Source organism: Xenopus laevis, chromosome 9_10L (assembly GCF_017654675.1).
Source record: "Xenopus laevis strain J_2021 chromosome 9_10L, Xenopus_laevis_v10.1, whole genome shotgun sequence".
Lineage (NCBI taxonomy): Eukaryota > Metazoa > Chordata > Amphibia > Anura > Pipidae > Xenopus > Xenopus laevis.
In genome coordinates this window covers 5,019,756-5,038,541 of record NC_054387.1, presented here as the reverse complement: position 1 = coordinate 5,038,541, position 18,786 = coordinate 5,019,756, and positions in this window count along the sequence as shown.

Genomic DNA, 18,786 nt, shown 5'->3' with positions numbered 1-18,786 from the left:
AAGACTAGAATGCACGTCACGTGACGGCTGCGCTCTCCAGTCACCTACACAGCAGCGCCACCTGCCGGCCAGTCCTGGAATAGCGCGACTAGAGAAAGAGAAAACGCTGCAATAAATACGCCGCGCATTTGTCGCATCTGCAGCATGAAAAGGCCATTCAGTCCTCCCTGTTTTATTTCTATACCATTGTAACTCTCAGCTCCCAGTGACAGCGAGACTAATAATGTCTGGGGCTCCCAATTACCTTCCTACAGAGTCTAACAGAACAGACACATCAAGCAGCATGGCAGCTCTCACACACACACATTATATCATATTATAAATACACATCTTTATTATTATTATTATACCAAATATAAATACATATATATATTATTATTGTACCAAATATAAATACATATATATATATTATTCTTTGTAACACACACACACTCTAAATCAAATGATCCAAGTGACATCATTAAGCAGCTATTAGAACTGATGAGCAAGTATATATATATATATATATTATGGATGCACCAAAAACAGGATTTGGCTTTTTTCAGCAATATTCGAATTCGGCCGAATCCTTCTGCCGGCTGAACCCAATCTGAATTTGCATATGCAAATTAGGGACGGGAAGGGAAATTGCGTGACTTTATGTCACAAAACAAGTAAGTAAAGAATGTTTTCCCCTTCCCACCCCTAATTTGCATATGTGGATTCAGTTCGGCCCAATCTTCACAAAGGATTGTGTGTGTGTGTGTGTGCGTGTAAAGTAAGTATATATATATGTGTGTGTGTATGAAGTATACATACTTATATACTTATATACTTATATATATATATATATATATATATATATATATATATGTAGTTCAAAGTACTTCCACTTACTTAAGGGACACCCCACATCTCCTTAAATGCTTAGACAATATAGTACTACCAGATGATGGCCCTATATTTTTAGCGAGTATGGATGTGGTCAGCCTGTATACCATAATTCCACACACTGAGGGTATCGATTGTGTGAGACGCTCTTTGCGTGAATTTGAAGCATATAATGGCCCTCCCATAGCTTTTGTCCTGGAATTATTGCAATTAACTTTACATCTTAATTATTTTCGATTTGAACAGGATTATTTTTTACAGATTGCAGGGACAGCAATGGGAGCGGCCATGGCACCAGCATATGCAAATTTATACATGCATCAGTTTGAGACTACTAACATTATTCACGATTATGGTGAGAAACTATTGTTCTTTAAGCGCTTTATCGATGATATGCTGATAATATGGCGGGGGTCCCTTGCTGAATTTAATGATATGGTAGAGTGTTTGAATGGTCTACCATCCCCAGTCAAATTTACTTTTAATATACACGAGGAGTATGTTAATTTTCTGGATGTGCAGATTTTTCGTAAAGGGACAAGGTTAGGGTACACCCTATACCGTAAAAAAACGGACAAAAATGTTTTACTTCACTATAATAGTGACCACCCCTGGGCCACTAAGTGTTCCCTACCAATTTCACAGTTTTGTAGGGTATTGAGGAATAATACCGAGGAGGGACGTAGATCTAGTCAGATCAATGATATTTGGGAGCGCTTTAGACAGAAAGGATATCCCGTTAAGGTACTTAAGCGAGCTTTAAAAACTGCTAAGGATAGGACGAGTAATTCAGTTACAACTACTAGGGAGCCTCCAAATTTAATATTTAGTACCACATACAATGGAACCTCTAGAGAGATCTGTAAAAGTATCAAAAAGAATTGGAATATTATTAAATCTGATCACTGCTTGTCTGCAAAAATTCCAAATCCACCAATGGTTGGATACAAGAGAGGAACTAACTTAAAGGATTTGTTAGTTAAAACTGACCCATTGAATTGCTACCAAGGAGCTAGTAATAGTTGGCTCCCAGACAGAAAACATGGATGTTTTAGGTGTCCCACCTGCACATCATGTCGGTTTATGAATCCAGGTAGTAGTTTCACACACCCACATACAGGTGAACGATTTGCTATTAGACATCATATCACTTGTTTAACAACTCATGTCATTTATTTGATCACCTGTCCATGTGGTCTGTCATATGTAGGGAAAACTGATCTAACGCTCAGGTTGAGAATGGATGGACACAGGTCTGCAATAAGTGTGGCGTTTAGAGATGGTAAGACCAATAAGCCTGTATCGAAACATTATTTAGAAATGGGCCACAGACTCCCTACATTTAAATATATTGCGATTGATCATGTCCCCCCCTTAAGCAGAGGAGGAGACAGATCAAAGGTATTACTACAGAGGGAGGTCTTTTGGATTAAAAAAATTAAATACTCTTTCACCACATGGATTGAATGAATATTGTTCCCTCTCCTGTTTCCTTAGCCAGAGATAACTTCTGTAGTTGCAACATTTTAACAACATTGTAATAAAACGATATAGTGTGTGTTTTCTGGATACTTTTGTTGCATAGATGTTTAAAAAGTATACACAGATATAATTAACCTATTGAAGGAAGGAGTTCCTGTGATGTCATGCACCAAAATGAGGCTGTTCACTGATTGGTTAATTTTTTTTGCTTTTAACTATTAAAGTGATTTTAAATAAGATTCTGGGTCTTGATAAAGGTCCAAGCAGGGGACCGAAACGTTGACCTGTTCTTTTTAAAGATGATTTAATAAAGATGAAGATATTTTAAATTCCCAGTGTGCATTCCTGATTCTACGGATTACTATATATATATATATGTGTGTGTGTGTGTGTATAAAGTAAGTATATATGTATGTATATATATATATATATATATATATATATATATATACATATATGTGTGTGTGTGTGTAAAGTAAATATATATATATATGTGTGTGTGTATAAAGCAAGGGGAAGTAGGCAGACACAAGAGTCTCTCAGCTGTATGAGATGAATCAGAGATCCCCTTATAATTGTATCACATTCTGTTTCCTGGAAGGAGGGGAATAGGGGGACATTCTTCATACAAACACCTAAGCCCCACATATTTTTTTCTTATAATAAACTGTGGGTGCCATTAGTCCATACCACTGATGGACACACACTAGGGCTTCCACGGAGAGATCTTTTTACAATTAATTGCCAACGAGTGGAGATCAATCGGCTGATATTCAGCGCAATGGAGGTTTCCCTGGTTTGGCTTTTCCAGTTTGCATTTGGCACATGAAAGGGTTAAACAAGTCAGCTCCCAATTGCTTGTTGTGTTCACTTGTCCAACCAGCCCTTCAGCCAATCAACCAGCGACCCATAAATCTCTCACCCCATAAATCTCTCAGCCCATAACTGTCTCACCCCATAACTGTCTCAGCCCGACGTGGGAAGTGTCAGTCAATATTGGCTGTGAGACTCCAGGATCCGTCACGTTGGACTGGGAGATTTACTAACAGCTACTGTAGAACTGAGCCCAAGAGCTTGTGAATTTCCCAGTTACAGTTCTAGTCCCGTTGGCCCAAACTGTACCGTGCCAGTCCCTTGGCTTGTCTGACCCCCCGCTTGTGTATATTTTAGGGATGCACCAAATCCACTATTTTGGATTCAGCCGAACCTCTAAATCCTTCACTAAAGATTTGGTTGAATTCTGAACCAAATCCTAATAAGGGATGGGAAGGGGAAAACAGTTTTTACTTCCTTGTTTTGTGACAAAAAGTCATGAGATTTCCCTCCCCGCCCCTAATTTGCATATGCAAATTCCAATTCAGCAGAAGGATTCAACCGAAACCAAATCCTGCTGAAAAAGGCTGAATCTTGGCCGAATCCTGGATTTGGTGCATCCCTAATACCTTTGGTGTCCTACTCCTGACTGGGCCATTCACTCGCCTGTTTCTCAGCCCCCCACTAAACCCTGAAAGTCGCCAGGGGCCCCTTGTGACCTGACAAAAGCACTACAGCATATGTCAGCGCTATATAAAGGATATTAATAATACCTTATAATAGGAAGGCGTAAGTCACAACATATAGAACCAATTAGACCAAGTAAATCTCCCTGTGGCCAAATAACGAGTATTTACTCTAATCCATTCCCCCCACAAATACACAGCAGGAATATACATTGAGGGCACCGGCAGGGAAAGGGTGAGTGCCAGTCTCATGCCCCTCTACACCCCCCAAACAATCCATTTCCCCCACAGCCCCACCATGTGCTTCAGACCCTTTTCCTAAGCAGGACCCAATCCCGCATCAGATGCACAAACATTAGTAATATATCAATTTAATAGAATAACCTGGCTCAACCAATCAGCAACGAGCTCTGGCCGCAGGCTAATTGCAGAAAGGTGAACGACCAGAAAATTCAGATAAAATAGAAATTAACTAAATATACAATTTATTAACTTGTAACTGTCCATAACAAAAATAAACATATCTTCCTAAATAAGCAACAATGGCAAAAAAAAAAAAAAAGGGGGGGGTTATACATATGTGACCCCTCCCTCATGCCAGTCCCCCCATATAACATATAGGGCCAATCTTATAGCCACCCGGGCTGTGCAGATATGGCACCTCTGTGCTGGGTGCTGCTCCGGCCATAAGGTGCTGCTCATATCTGGGATATATACAGGTTAAAGGAACAGTTCAGTGGGTAAATAAATAGGATGTGCAAAATAAAAAATGTATCTAATATAGTTAGTTAGTCGAAAATGTATTGTATAAAGGCTGGAGTGAGTGGATGTCTAACATAATAGCCAGAACACTACTTCCTGCTTTTCAGCTCTATAACTCTGAGTTAGTCAGTGACTATAAGGGGGGCCACATGGGACATAACTGTTCAGTGAGTTTGTAATTGATCCTCAGCATTCAGCTCAGATTCAAAAGCAACAGTTATGTCCCATGTGCCCCACCCTCAACTCACTGATTGGTTACTGCCTGGTAACCAATCAGTGGAAAGCAAGAGAGCTGAAAAGCAGGAAGTAGTGTTCTGGCTATTATGTTACACATCCAGTCACTCCAGCCTTTATACATTACATTTTTGCCTAACTAACTATATTAGATACATTTGTTATCTATTTACCCAGTTTTTATTTTTACACTGAACTGTTCCTTTAAAGCACAGAGAACGGAACCAGAAACAGGATAAAAAACGGGTTGGATCATGGGGGGGGAAGAGGAGGGGGGGACAGGGATATGAAAGAGACCACGTACCTGAGTGGGGGAAGCCAATAATGTGCAGGGGGAAAGCAAATGCAATGTCGAAGGGATTAGCCAGACAACAGGACACCGGGGCTGTTAATAGAAGACAGTGGTGTTAGTACAACATGATGATGATGATCCATAAACAGAAACTCCACAAACGCACTAAAGCAGCCAATTCTCTTGCAACAAAGGAAACCCAAACGTGCCGTTATCCTTCTAATAGGCAACTGTCAGCCGGAGGCATCCCTGCAAAGTGCCCCACACATTCCCTGCCAGGCTTCATACCCCCCCAGGCTAAAGCGGGGAGACGGAACAGAATCTTCCTTGTTCTGAAGCTCCAGACATGACATTCCAGCTAATTAAAGTCCGAGTCGGAACAATTCTTGGAACTGGATCCCGATTCATCGCCTTCATCTTTGCGCTGCAGGGGGCAACATAAGGGTTAATAAGGAGAGAGAGAGTTAAACCAGCTCAGTCCCCACAATTGTATTCATATCCACAATTAATGTGAACTGTGTATTAAATTAAAATCATTGGGTACACATAGATATAAATGTAAATATAAAAACGAATGTATTCCCTATAAGGACTGCTTGTAGCATTATATTCATTTGTATCAATTCATGTATCTATTTAATCAGTTTATCTTGTAACTTTTTTATTTATAAAACCATTTATGTAACCATTGCTTTGTGTCTGAGTGTGAGCTCACAGGGACCAGACCCAAGCCCTTCCCTCACCTTGTCTCATTGGGAAGTGATGGATTCTGGGACTCCCTCCTCGTGCCGGAGAATCTGTGCAGCACCCACTATGGAAAGCGGAGGGACTTCAAGTCCCAGAATCCATCGCTTCCCAACGGGACAAGGTTGGGACATCTGTGGAATCAGGTAAGTCTGTAAAAATATATATTTATGTTTGAACATTCACGGGGAGGCCCATTTATCAAAATACGAATTAATCTCGTTTTCTGAAAATTACTCTGACCAAATTTGCGCAGGTTTTTTTCCCTTATTTATCAATAGATTTTCCTGAAAATTTCCTGTCCAGGAAAAACCCCGAAAAAATTGTGTAAAAACTAATTGTTTTAATTTTTCGGTTTTTCCACCCAACAACTCAGTTCTTTTCAGATTTTTGCCCGAAAACCGATAAATCCAAGGGCAGATCAGGATATCTTCGGGACTTCTCCCATTGACTTATATGCAAACTCGGTAGTTCTGTGATGCCGGATTTTCCCAAAAGATTTGAGGTTTTTTTTTTTTTCACTAAAAAAAAATAAATCGAATTTTATAGCGAAAGAAAACACGAATTGTTCAGGTTTTGGAATTCGGACTTTAATAAATAACCCCTATAGCGTTCATGCACCTCTTTCTACATCCAACAGAAAGAGAGATCTTTCTACATTGTCAGAAAGAGAGTTATATTTCCCCTTTAATATCTGGCACCCCTGAGTAATGTTCTGCATCTGCACATCGTTTCTGACTACATGCCGAGAAATATTGACCGCATATAAACAGGACCTATATCATCGGTAATCCAATAAATAGAACTTCTATATTTTATAATAAAGGGCGTCATTACCTTACATCCAAGTAATATGTACTGTCAATCATCTTACATCCCAATTAGTGACGTCTATATCTCTTACATCCCAATAAAAGTTGATTGTCTTATCTTATCTACATCTTCTCAATTATCAATATGACTGTCTAATCATCTTACATCCCAAAATAGTGACTTCTATCACTACATCCCAAAAAATACGTGATGTCAATCATCTACATCCCCATAATAGTGACTGTCTATATATATTACATCCCAATAAATATGACTGTCTATATCTCATCTTTATCTCCATCCCCATAAATATGACTGTCTATATCATCTTAATCCCCATAATAGTATATCCTAGTCATCTTACATCCCCCAATAAATAGTGACTGCATATTCTCTTACATCCCGCCAATAAATAGTGACTGTCTATATCATCTTACATCCCCCAATAACAATACATTTGACTGTCTATATCATCTTACATCCCCCCAATAAATAGTGACTTGTCTATATCATTCTTACAATCCCCCAATAAATAGTGACTGTCTATATCATCTTACATCCCCAATAAATAGTGACTGTCTATATCATCTTTTACATCCCCCCAATAAATAGTGAGCTGTCATATATCATCTTTTACTCCCGTTTGGCCCAATAGAATATGTGTTAGAGTGTCGTAATATCATCTGTTGATAGGTAGAACATGCCCCCCAATAGAGTAAGTGAGCTGTCGGTGAGTAACACTCTAACAATCCCACCCAGATAATATTAGGTGACCCTGTCTTATGTCCTACGGATCTAATACATCCCACCAGAGTGAGAATACCCTGTATGGCAACTGATTCTATATCAGTCTTATATACATCCCCAGATGAGAATAGTAGAGCGTAGTGCTATATCATCTGTACATCTCACTCTCAATAATAGTGACTGTCCTATATGCATCCTTAACCAATGAACCGCGCGCATATAAATAGTGGGTCTAGCTGCTCTATCGCTCTTTTATCACTCCCCACCACATAGAAAAAGAGCGTGAGCTGTCAATATAGTTCACTCTCTCACATCCCCCAATAGATGTGACTGTCAGAAATACTCTCATCATATACATCCCGAAGCCAGGTATTTCACCAAGTTACTGCCACCTGTCAGTATTCATCTCTTAACATCTCTCCCCTCCATAAGCCAGAAGGTAGGGTAGAGCAGTGTCTTTACTTATCTGTGACCATCCAACACCACAGAGAATAAATAGTGAGGGTTCTATATCATATCCTGTCACCATCCCCCGATGGGTAATAGCGTGAGCGTGTCGTATGTGGCATTATCATGCGCCGCCCGAATAACATTGACTTGATACATAATATGCGAGTCGTGGTCAACATACCCCCAAATATAATAATGTGACTCGTTAATCTTTATAATCATCTTAACGAGTCGCGCCCGAAATTATTATAACGCTCGTGTAGTGGTCTATATCATAACTGCCTTCGCCAGTACCTTGCACACATCCCCCACATGAATAGTGAGTTTCAAATCTATAAGTCAACTCTGTGATTATCACTCCCTATACTAACTCAGGTCGAGACTGACTTGAGTGAGTCATCTCTATCATTTTCCCACAAAATTGAGATTGTTGGACTAGTTCTTTAAATTCTCAAGCAGATACTAATCATCTTGAGCAGTATGCGCAACGCCCAATAAATAGTGGGGATGTCATATCTGTTCTATGTCATTCCTTAACATCTCCCAAGTGGACAATAGTGAACATAGTTCTTATATTCATCTTACATCCCAATTCAGCGGTGCGAGAATTGTGTCTCTTTATCATCTCTAGCTACATACCCCCAGTATTAACAATATGTGAGTGCTTCTATATCACTAGCGTGTACATCCCAAACCTTATATAAAAGTGACCTGTCGTTTATAATCATCTTTATCATCCCTCACATATACTCCTGGATCTGTCTAATTTTAATAATATTGCGACTCAGTACATCCTCACATAATTAAAAATATGTGACTCGAGTTCATTAATATGCTTTCTCTTTACTAGTCCACTGCCTCACGATAAATAGTGGTGAACAATTTGCTCCTTAGTGAGTAGCGATCTTGACGAGTCCCAATTAAATTAGAAAGTTGGCCATAGAGGTCTGAGATATAACGAGTGCCTATACATAAATCCCCCAATAAAATAAAGAGAGACTGATCGAGTAATATCATCTTCATCTATATCGCCCCACCCATATGAACTATTGTGACCCTGCTCACCCTAATATATCAATCCTTAACATGCCTCCCAATGAAGAGTAGATTGAGTGACTCTATATCCTCTTCATCCCACCAAGAGTAATATGTATCAATAGTACTATAATTACATATACATTACATCCACACACTTATTAAATATAGCGACGTTACAATAATCATTCACATCTCATCACTCTAAACACCAACGCCCAAGTACATATATATGGTGCTTTTTTATTGTACTACTATTCTTATGCTTGTACACTATACAGCCTCTCCACTAACATATTAGTGTGGATCAATTTGGGGGTGACTAGATATACATATTATCTATACAATCTCCCTCCATAACTGAGGTCGAGCGAATGTCTATGATCATTTCACTCTATATCAGTCCCACAGCAGATATAAATAGTGCCCAAGAGCTGTTTCTCCTTATGTGCACTCCTCTATCAGTTCCGCCTTCCCATCTAAAACTCTAGTGTAGCGTAGATTCGTCTCATCATTCTTATCACCATTTCTCCTCCAAGATTAAATTATGTACTGTGCCTATATCAATTCGTTTCACATCCCCCCTGAGCTAAATAAGTATATCTTGTCTTATATCATGCGTGCCTACGACCCCCATATAAATAGTGAAGTGTCGTGGGAGTGGTGTACAATTCATATCATACGCGCCCAGAGTGAGCAATTAATGTTGTGGCAGTTGGTGCGTTGCATCTTCTGTTACTTTTAATACATAGGGAACAAACAGTATACAAATTCCTCCCCGAGGAAAAATTGAATATGACTGTCCCAGATCATCTTACATCCCCTCTGCAAATTACAAATAAGTAGAACATAGTCAAAATACAGATATTTACTCTATCCGCTCCGCGAGAAGAAAGAAGTAAGCGTGAAGTGTCGAAATAGTCAATCTATTACACTCAACCCGCCACAAACATAAAGTGAGCGAACATGTCTATATCACTTTATGATCCTCCCATGTCCCAAGACTTCTATAAAATGAGTGCAACTTCGTAACTCTCTCTTAGCATTCTCACTCTAATGATGACATATGATTGGATCTGCGGTCAGTCTCACTCTTACATCCCCACAGTAAATGTGACTCAGCAGTTTGACTGTTATATTCATATCTTATAGATCTCGTCCAGCGCCCAATATAAAACTTAGTGTCTCTCTATGTGTTCTATATCATTATCTTACTTTATGATTTGTGCTGCTTCCAGTTTGCTCCTGCGTCTACAATCACGTAACGCCAGTGAATTGAATATGAGATAGTCATATATCAACTCATCATTCTCACCATCTCTCACAGTATCAGCAAATAGTGGAGAACCCGTCGTATTATGCATATACTTCTAGTTCGTTACTATTCCACCGCACGCGCGAGAATAAACTAACTGGTGAGTCAGGACTAGTTCGGGCACTATATCATCCTATATCATAATCGCGGCGCCCATTAATATTAGCTGAGACATGTTCTAGTAATATACAACTTCGTGTCACATCCGACCCTAAGAGTAGAAGCAATGACAAGGACACTCCGAGCCCACTGGTATGCATCTCTTGAACAATAAATCAAAAGCTCACCTCTGCTCTTATGGTGAGCAATATACCCCTGCTAATAGAGCGATATTAGAGGCTGCCATGTGCAACGCTATGTTGTACGATATGTTCAATTAGTGTAATCAGTCATATTACATCCCAGCAAAATAGATAATTCCAATAAGAGGTGGCCAACTTCGTTAATATCATCTTATTTCTAGATCCCAATAAAGAGGACTGTCCTATATTACATCTTACATACAGTTCCTTACGCCAGCATCACCCCTACTGAGCATGAGCTGTACGGAGTTCTTAGTATCTATGCGATACGATGCACCCACATAAAGAGATCACATGGAGGCGATAGTCCTAGGGACTCAGCGAGTGCGTGATATTATCCCCGCAATAAATAGTGCGGCACTTGGTCTGGCTACCAAATACCTACATCCTTAACACCAATTCCGCCCAAAATACCACTGTAAGGTGTACGTGTGTTCGGAGAAATAATCATTTTTTTAATCTTATATCCTCATCCCGCCTGCAGATCAAAATCCACCAATTAGAACTATTCCAATGTTGCGGGCGCCAAACTGAGAGAGACGGCTCGGTATTCTGAGAGGTAGTGTGTGTTCACTTTAAGTGTTTGGCGCCAACCCTACTATGTAAATTCCGGTCCCCTCTGAGACCCCACATTTTTGTGATTCGCCACAGCCGAAACACAATGTTAAGAAAAATTAGTGTCACGATTAACTTACAATCGAATACATGTGTGATCCATTACCTAGACACCGCATTAATGCGATGCGAGAATAAGTCTGGGTCCTATCCCACATACCATCTTACTCCCCCAACTAAAGTAGTCGTAACTGCGATCTATATCATCTTTATCATCTCTCTCCTGCTTTCCTCCTATCATATAATTCCCTGTCTCCTTCGTAATTTCTGCACCTCTTACACCTCCCTCTTATCCTGCAATATTTACTACGTGATCTTCCTTTTTTACTTGATCCTTTCCTCTAATACATCCATATCTTAATAGTGACTATTGATGCAAATCATTTCATTCCTTCTCTTTCATCTAACACTGCTATACACTTCAAGTTCTCGTCTCACACACATCTCTCTCCATAGATCCACCCACCACACAAAACTTACCCGCGTCACTGTGCACCGTGCTCTTATCCTACCGTATTCCATACCGTTTCATCTCGCATTTATCTCATATCCTGTTGTATCTTCCCTCTCATATTCTATTACTTATTAATCCCTCCTCCCCCCTCATCTATTCAGTTCATATACTTATAAGACCTGCTCCTATTAATCACTCTTAACAATATCTCTTCCCTCAGCCTCCTAGTTTTTACTATAGCAGCATATCTGTGTCAGCCTGTCTTATTGTCTCATAGATGTATTCTAGCTCCCTCCCTCTCCCGTGAAATAGTGGAACAGTGGATCATTTCATATTATTCGATTCTTATTTCTAGTCTCCCATAATTAACTGGTACCATATGTTACTTGTTCACTATATCATTTCTTTACGTCCCCAAATATGTATATTGACAGCTGATTCCCCACCTATATATCCCTCATAAAGTATTTCACTACTCCCTCCCAACTATAGATAGTGTATCTTCGAGCCCCTTGGATCATCTTACCCCCCCATATATGATTCTGTGTGTGCCTTCTTCACCTTGCAGCTGCTCTATTCTTACTCTATCTTGCTGTTCTTCTTCTATACATACCCCCCTCCCTATTATTCAATAAGTATGTCCACGCTGTCTATAATACTATATGTCCTCCTCCACTCACTTTTTTCCCCACATTACTAACTATGCTCGACCTAGTTATAACTATTCATCGTGTTTATCAATTTCTCCACCGCAATATCTAAATATGCGCTGCTCCTGCTATCATTCCCTATCTACTTCACTTCCATGTGTCTCCTGTCTCCAATAATTAGTTTCCAACTTGTTCATCACATCTCATTCTCTCTATCATTTCCACCCCACATATAACATTAGTGACGCTGCTCTATTAGTATAACCTATTCTATTACTAATCAACAATGTCTTACCCTCTAAACATATGAAATAGGCTCTGCAGTGTCTTATATTATCACATACATGAACAAAATAAACACCTACAACTCCAACCAATAACAAAATAATGACTTTGTCATATATTCAACTTTACTCTAACATACATATCGTACCTCTCTGTTATTAATACGATAACTTTCATAGAATACACAATATACTATATTAGTGACTTAAGCTATCTCCTCGCGCCTTACGAATCTAACTGAGATACAATAACTGGCGTGTGACTGTCTATAATCTACTTACTGCGGCCGCCAAAATGAATGAAATTACATCAGGTGTCAAGATTGATGCGTATTAGCTTACATAATACATATTAACATCCCCCCAATACAATATGTTGAGTCCTATCACTACTTGTCATCTTTATCATCACCCCACAATAAAGATGTATTAGTGACTGATTCGTATAACCTCATCGTTACATTCCCGCTGCCCTATTTTATTAGAGATAAGTCGAACTGTCTATATCCATTACCCATACAACATTACCTCCGCTATTATCCAATGAGGACTGTCACCCTAACCTCACTTGCGAGATACTTTACCTCACTCGCGCCCATAAAGTGTGACTGTCTATATTATATCATCTTACATCCCCCAATGAATAGTGATGTAGTACCTTATATAATTTTATCTGCCTTCGCTCTGTGATACATCTCACCGCAAGTGAGAGAATAGTGAGCGTAGTGCAAAAAAGTTATATGCTATTCTTCACCTCACCCACGAGAGAGTTGAGCAACATGAGTGATGTCGGAAGGTATATCAAATCGAATTAACATTACCCCACATGAATATGTTGAAATGAGTGTAGATGTCTATATTTGTATTTCTAATAGTGGGCATCACATAGCATTTCCAGCCACTGTTATAATAATATAAGCGCTAGGAAACATGATCCTCAATTCTCACTACTATTCCCACACAAAAACAATGAGTGCGCTCTATTAGTGCATTCAATTACATTCTACGCTCCACAATAGCTAAGAGAATCCTGTGAGCGGTGCTAATACGGTTCATTGCAGTCTGTTAACTCCGTCTCCTCTGAGAAAAATAGATGTGGTGGTGTCTATATCATGCGTTATGGATAGAATCTGCGACTTCTCTCGTATATAAATATAGTGACTCTCGTTCTATACAGCTTAACCTCATCCCTCACTGCTAATTTACATAGTACAGTAGTTGTCGGCACTATGTCATTCTATACAGTCCCGAACACACTCAATAAATCGTTGACACATGATACAAAGAAACTCACTCCCCTCATTGGACTTTGGACTTCCATGCGTATTAAGATGCACAGTCAACAAGTACACTCGCAAATGGGCGCAAAGGTTTTCACTAATGATACATTCTGACCAAATAATACATGCCATTTATCTAATCCCCCCATATCTTAGTCGAAGTGAGGTGACTGTCTATATCATCTTACATCCCCCAATACATATGATAGCAACATGTACGTCGACAGTATTTTATCTCATCTGCTTCTATACCTCAGATCCCCCTGAAGTGACATATAGTGAGTGTGTATGATACAAATTCTTATCATTTCCCACCCTGAGAAGTACACTACAGAATAGAGATGAACGAACATAGTCAGTGGATGGAGTACTCGTCCTAACACATTTAACACTATTGTACCTACCGACCATGTAGACATATGTAAGAGAGAGAAGCTCTAATTATCAATCTTACTATTCAAGCAGCCCATAAGAGGGACATAAAGCTGTGACTAGTGCGTGAGTGAGTGCGAGTCGTGGAGCGAGTGCCGATCGCGCAGATAAATCAGGAATGCAACTTGTACTATTATTTATTTATACCATTCTTACAAGTCACTACCGAAGCTAGAGTGAAAATAGTGAGGTGAGAGTACATATTTTTTATACATTATTTTCACCAACATATCCCTCCCTCATAAGATTCTGCAATTAGTAGGTAGGAGCTGTCCTAGCAGTGAACAAATCTTATCATCCTCCCTTGTCGCCCACACTTGATAGAAGTGGTGACGCTCGTGTGCACCTATTAGTTCTAATACATGCTTTTATCACAGCCGACATCTTTCTATACTCATTTTAATTAAGTCAGACTAATCTCGAGATTGCTTCAATAGTAGTGCAATACATAGTATCACTAACCACTCACAAAAAAAAAAATTTTCCAATTATGTTGACAATGTTGCCCCTATTATCTATATTCACTGTCCATCCCCTCTCCCAATAAATTATAACTAGTGCAGTGCTCTTTTGATAATCGGAGTACTCCACTCACCCATTGTGTCTCCTGCTCCACTCATCTAGTAGTGGTAATGATACGATGCATAATAGTCAATAACTTTTACATCTCCATATAATAAATAAGTGAGATGATACCATTTAATTTCTATTCATACTTACTAATAACCACCCCCACTAATATAAATAGTTGAGCTGTCTATTAGTACAGTACTCTAACTCACCCGCTCTCAAAAAATCACATATAAATATGATATTTTTCTGATTTATATTTGTAAATCAGTTGTTGCGTGATACTATTGGGGTCCTCTCCCAAAAGTATATGAGTGTGTAACATGTCTAATAAGTACTCCTATAACAAGTCCCACCCTAATGAGCATAATATATATATACTGCTGAGGTGAAATAATCATCTTTGTACATCGAGGTCTCCAATATAGCTATATGTGTACATCTATACTGTTATTTGAGTCACTTACCTAGACACTTCCTCCGCCCAATAAATAGTGGACTGTCTAGCTACTCCCTGGCTTACACATCATACCGCCCAATAAAGTTGTGACAACCTGCTCTCGATCATGTCTTCTCTCACATACCCTCAATATTACATATGAGTGTATCACCTTGTTTTATACTTAGTGAGTACATAAGGGGGCCCAGTCTGCCCCCCCGAATAAATAGGTCTGAGTTAGTGGGTGCGAAGATTTAGGTATGCATCTGTAGCGAGTGCCGCCGCTCAATTTAATGTTGTGAGTGTCTATATCATTCTTACATCCCCCATACAACTCATGTGACTGGTCAGTATCACTCTCCCTTCTGGTACATAACCACACCCATAAATAAGAATAGTCGAGAGCGTGTCTATATCATCTTACCTCCCCAATAAATAGTGACTGGTCGTGTAACACCTCACTATTTATCTGTACATTCTCTCCCATAAGATATCTTATAACATCATGTTGTATCATTGATACGTATAAGGTATGGCAGTCTTCCACTCTCAGCTCCGCCAGGTACAGTAAATTTAGGGGTGAGGAATTTTGGGCAGTTCTTATACTTCATCTTACATCCCCCCACATTAAATAGTGACTGGTCTATGATCATCTTACATCCCCCGAATTAAATAGTACTGTCTAATGATTTCGAAGTCTGTGATCTTATATCTCCCTCCTCTACCCTGGGTACCCTGAGTGAAAACAATAGTGAGCATGTCTATCATCAAGTGTGACACCCCAATTACTTATCTCCCCCCAATAAATAGTGACTGTATATATCTGTAACCTTCCCTATTGATTCATCTTACATTCCCTCTATTAATGAAGTGAGGTGCATCTTAAGTCTATGCCATCCAGTTTCGATATGACGATTCAACTCCTCAGAGATGGAGAATAAGTGGACTTTTGAGCTATATCCATCTTTACGATCCTCTCCCAATAGCTTAAATAGTATTTTGTTCTACTCCATGCGAGGCTACCACTGCGTGCCCCCAATATAGCAAGAGTAGTGGATCGTCTTGCTTACCCCTAAATACATTGCTTTTTTCACATCCCCCAATAATATAGATGGATCTGAGTGAATGCTCCTTGTTATATCATTGCATTGAGCTATACGGCCCCCACCCAGTACAGAAAGGTGTCAGTTAAGTGAGGCGTGTCAGATATATTCTTGGTCTTACAGTCCCGTGCGCCGAATGTTTAATAATTAGGTGCTGACCTTGTCTATGGTATCACTCCTTGTGAACACATATTAGGCAGCGCCTGCCTGCATTACCCTCCAAATAATAGGTGTGACTGCTTCTATATTATCAATCCTTGTAACATCCTCCTCGTTACCCAAAGACATTAATAAACTGGGGCCCAGTCTGAAATGTCTCATTCTAGTGAGGTATGCGAGATACTGTTGTGACATCCCCCAATAAAATAGTGAGTAGTCTATTATCATCTTACACCCCCCAATAGAATGTGACTGTCTATATCATCTTGAGTAATTGCATCCTATCTGACCCCCCTAGATAAATAGTGGGACGTCTATATCAGCTTACATCCCCCAATAAATAGTGACTGTCTATATCATCTTACATCCCCCCAATAAATAGTGACTGTCTATATCATCTTACATCCCCAATAAATAGTGACTGTCTATATCATCTTACATCCCCCCAATAAATAGTGACTGTCTATATCATCTTACATCCCCCAATAAATAGTGACTGTCTATATCATCTTACATCCCCCAATAAATAGTGACTGTCTATATCATCTTACATCCCCCAATAAATAGTGACTGTCTATATCATCTTACATCCCCCAATAAATAGTGACTGTCTATATCATCTTACATCCCCCAATAAATAGTGACTGTCTATATCATCTTACATCCCCCAATAAATAGTGACTGTCTATATCATCTTACATCCCCCCAATAAATAGTGACTGTCTATATCATCTTACATCCCCCAATAAATAGTGACTGTCTATATCATCTTACATCCCCCAATAAATAGTGACTGTCTATATCATCTTACATCCCCCAATAAATAGTGACTGTCTATATCATCTTACATCCCCCAATAAATAGTGACTGTCTATATCATCTTACATCCCCCCAATAAATAGTGACTGTCTATATCATCTTACATCCCCCAATAAATAGTGACTGTCTATATCATCTTACATCCCCCAATAAATAGTGACTGTCTATATCATCTTACATCCCCCAATAAATAGTGACTGTCTATATCATCTTACATCCCCCCAATAAATAGTGACTGTCTATATCATCTTACATCCCCCAATAAATAGTGACTGTCTATATCATCTTACATCCCCCAATAAATAGTGACTGTCTATATCATCTTACATCCCCCAATAAATAGTGACTGTCTATATCATCTTACATCCCCCAATAAATAGTGACTGTCTATATCATCTTACATCCCCCAATAAATAGTGACTGTCTATATCATCTTACATCCCCCCAATAAATAGTGACTGTCTATATCATCTTACATCCCCCAATAAATAGTGACTGTCTATATCATCTTACATCCCCCAATAAATAGTGACTGTCTATATCATCTTACATCCCCCAATAAATAGTGACTGTCTATATCATCTTACATCCCCCAATAAATAGTGACTGTCTATATCATCTTACATCCCCCAATAATAGTGACTGTCTATATCATCTTACATCCCCCCAATAAATAGTGATGTCTATATCAATCTTACATCCCCCAATAAATAGTGACTGTCTATATCATCTTACATCCCCATAATAGTGATGTCTATATCATCTTACATCCCCCCAATAAATAGTGACTGTCTATATTCATCTTACATCCCCCAATAAATAGTGATGTCTATATCATCTTACATCCCCCAATAAATAGTGAGGTCATTTCTATATCATCTTACATCCCCCCAATAAATAGTGACTGTCTATATCATCTTACATCCCCCAATAAATAGTGACTGTCTATATCATCTTACATCCCCCAATAAATAGTGACTGTCTATATCATCTTACATCCCCCAATAAATAGTGAGTGTCTATATCATCTTACATCCCCCAATAAATAGTGAGTGTCTATATCATCTTACATCCCCCAATAAATAGTGAGTGTCTATATCATCTTACATCCCCCAATAAATAGTGACTGTCTATATCATCTTACATCCCCCAATAAATAGTGACTGTCTATATCATCTTACATCCCCCAATAAATAGTGAGTGTCTATATCATCTTACATCCCCCCAATAAATAGTGACTGTCTATATCATCTTACATCCCCCAATAAATAGTGACTGTCTATGTCATCTTACATCCCCCCAATAAATAGTGACTGTCTATGTCATCTTACATCCCCCCAATAAATAGTGAGTGTCTATATCATCTTACATCCCCCAATAAATAGTGTGTCTATATCATCTTACATCCCCCAATAAATAGTGAGTGTCTATGTCAT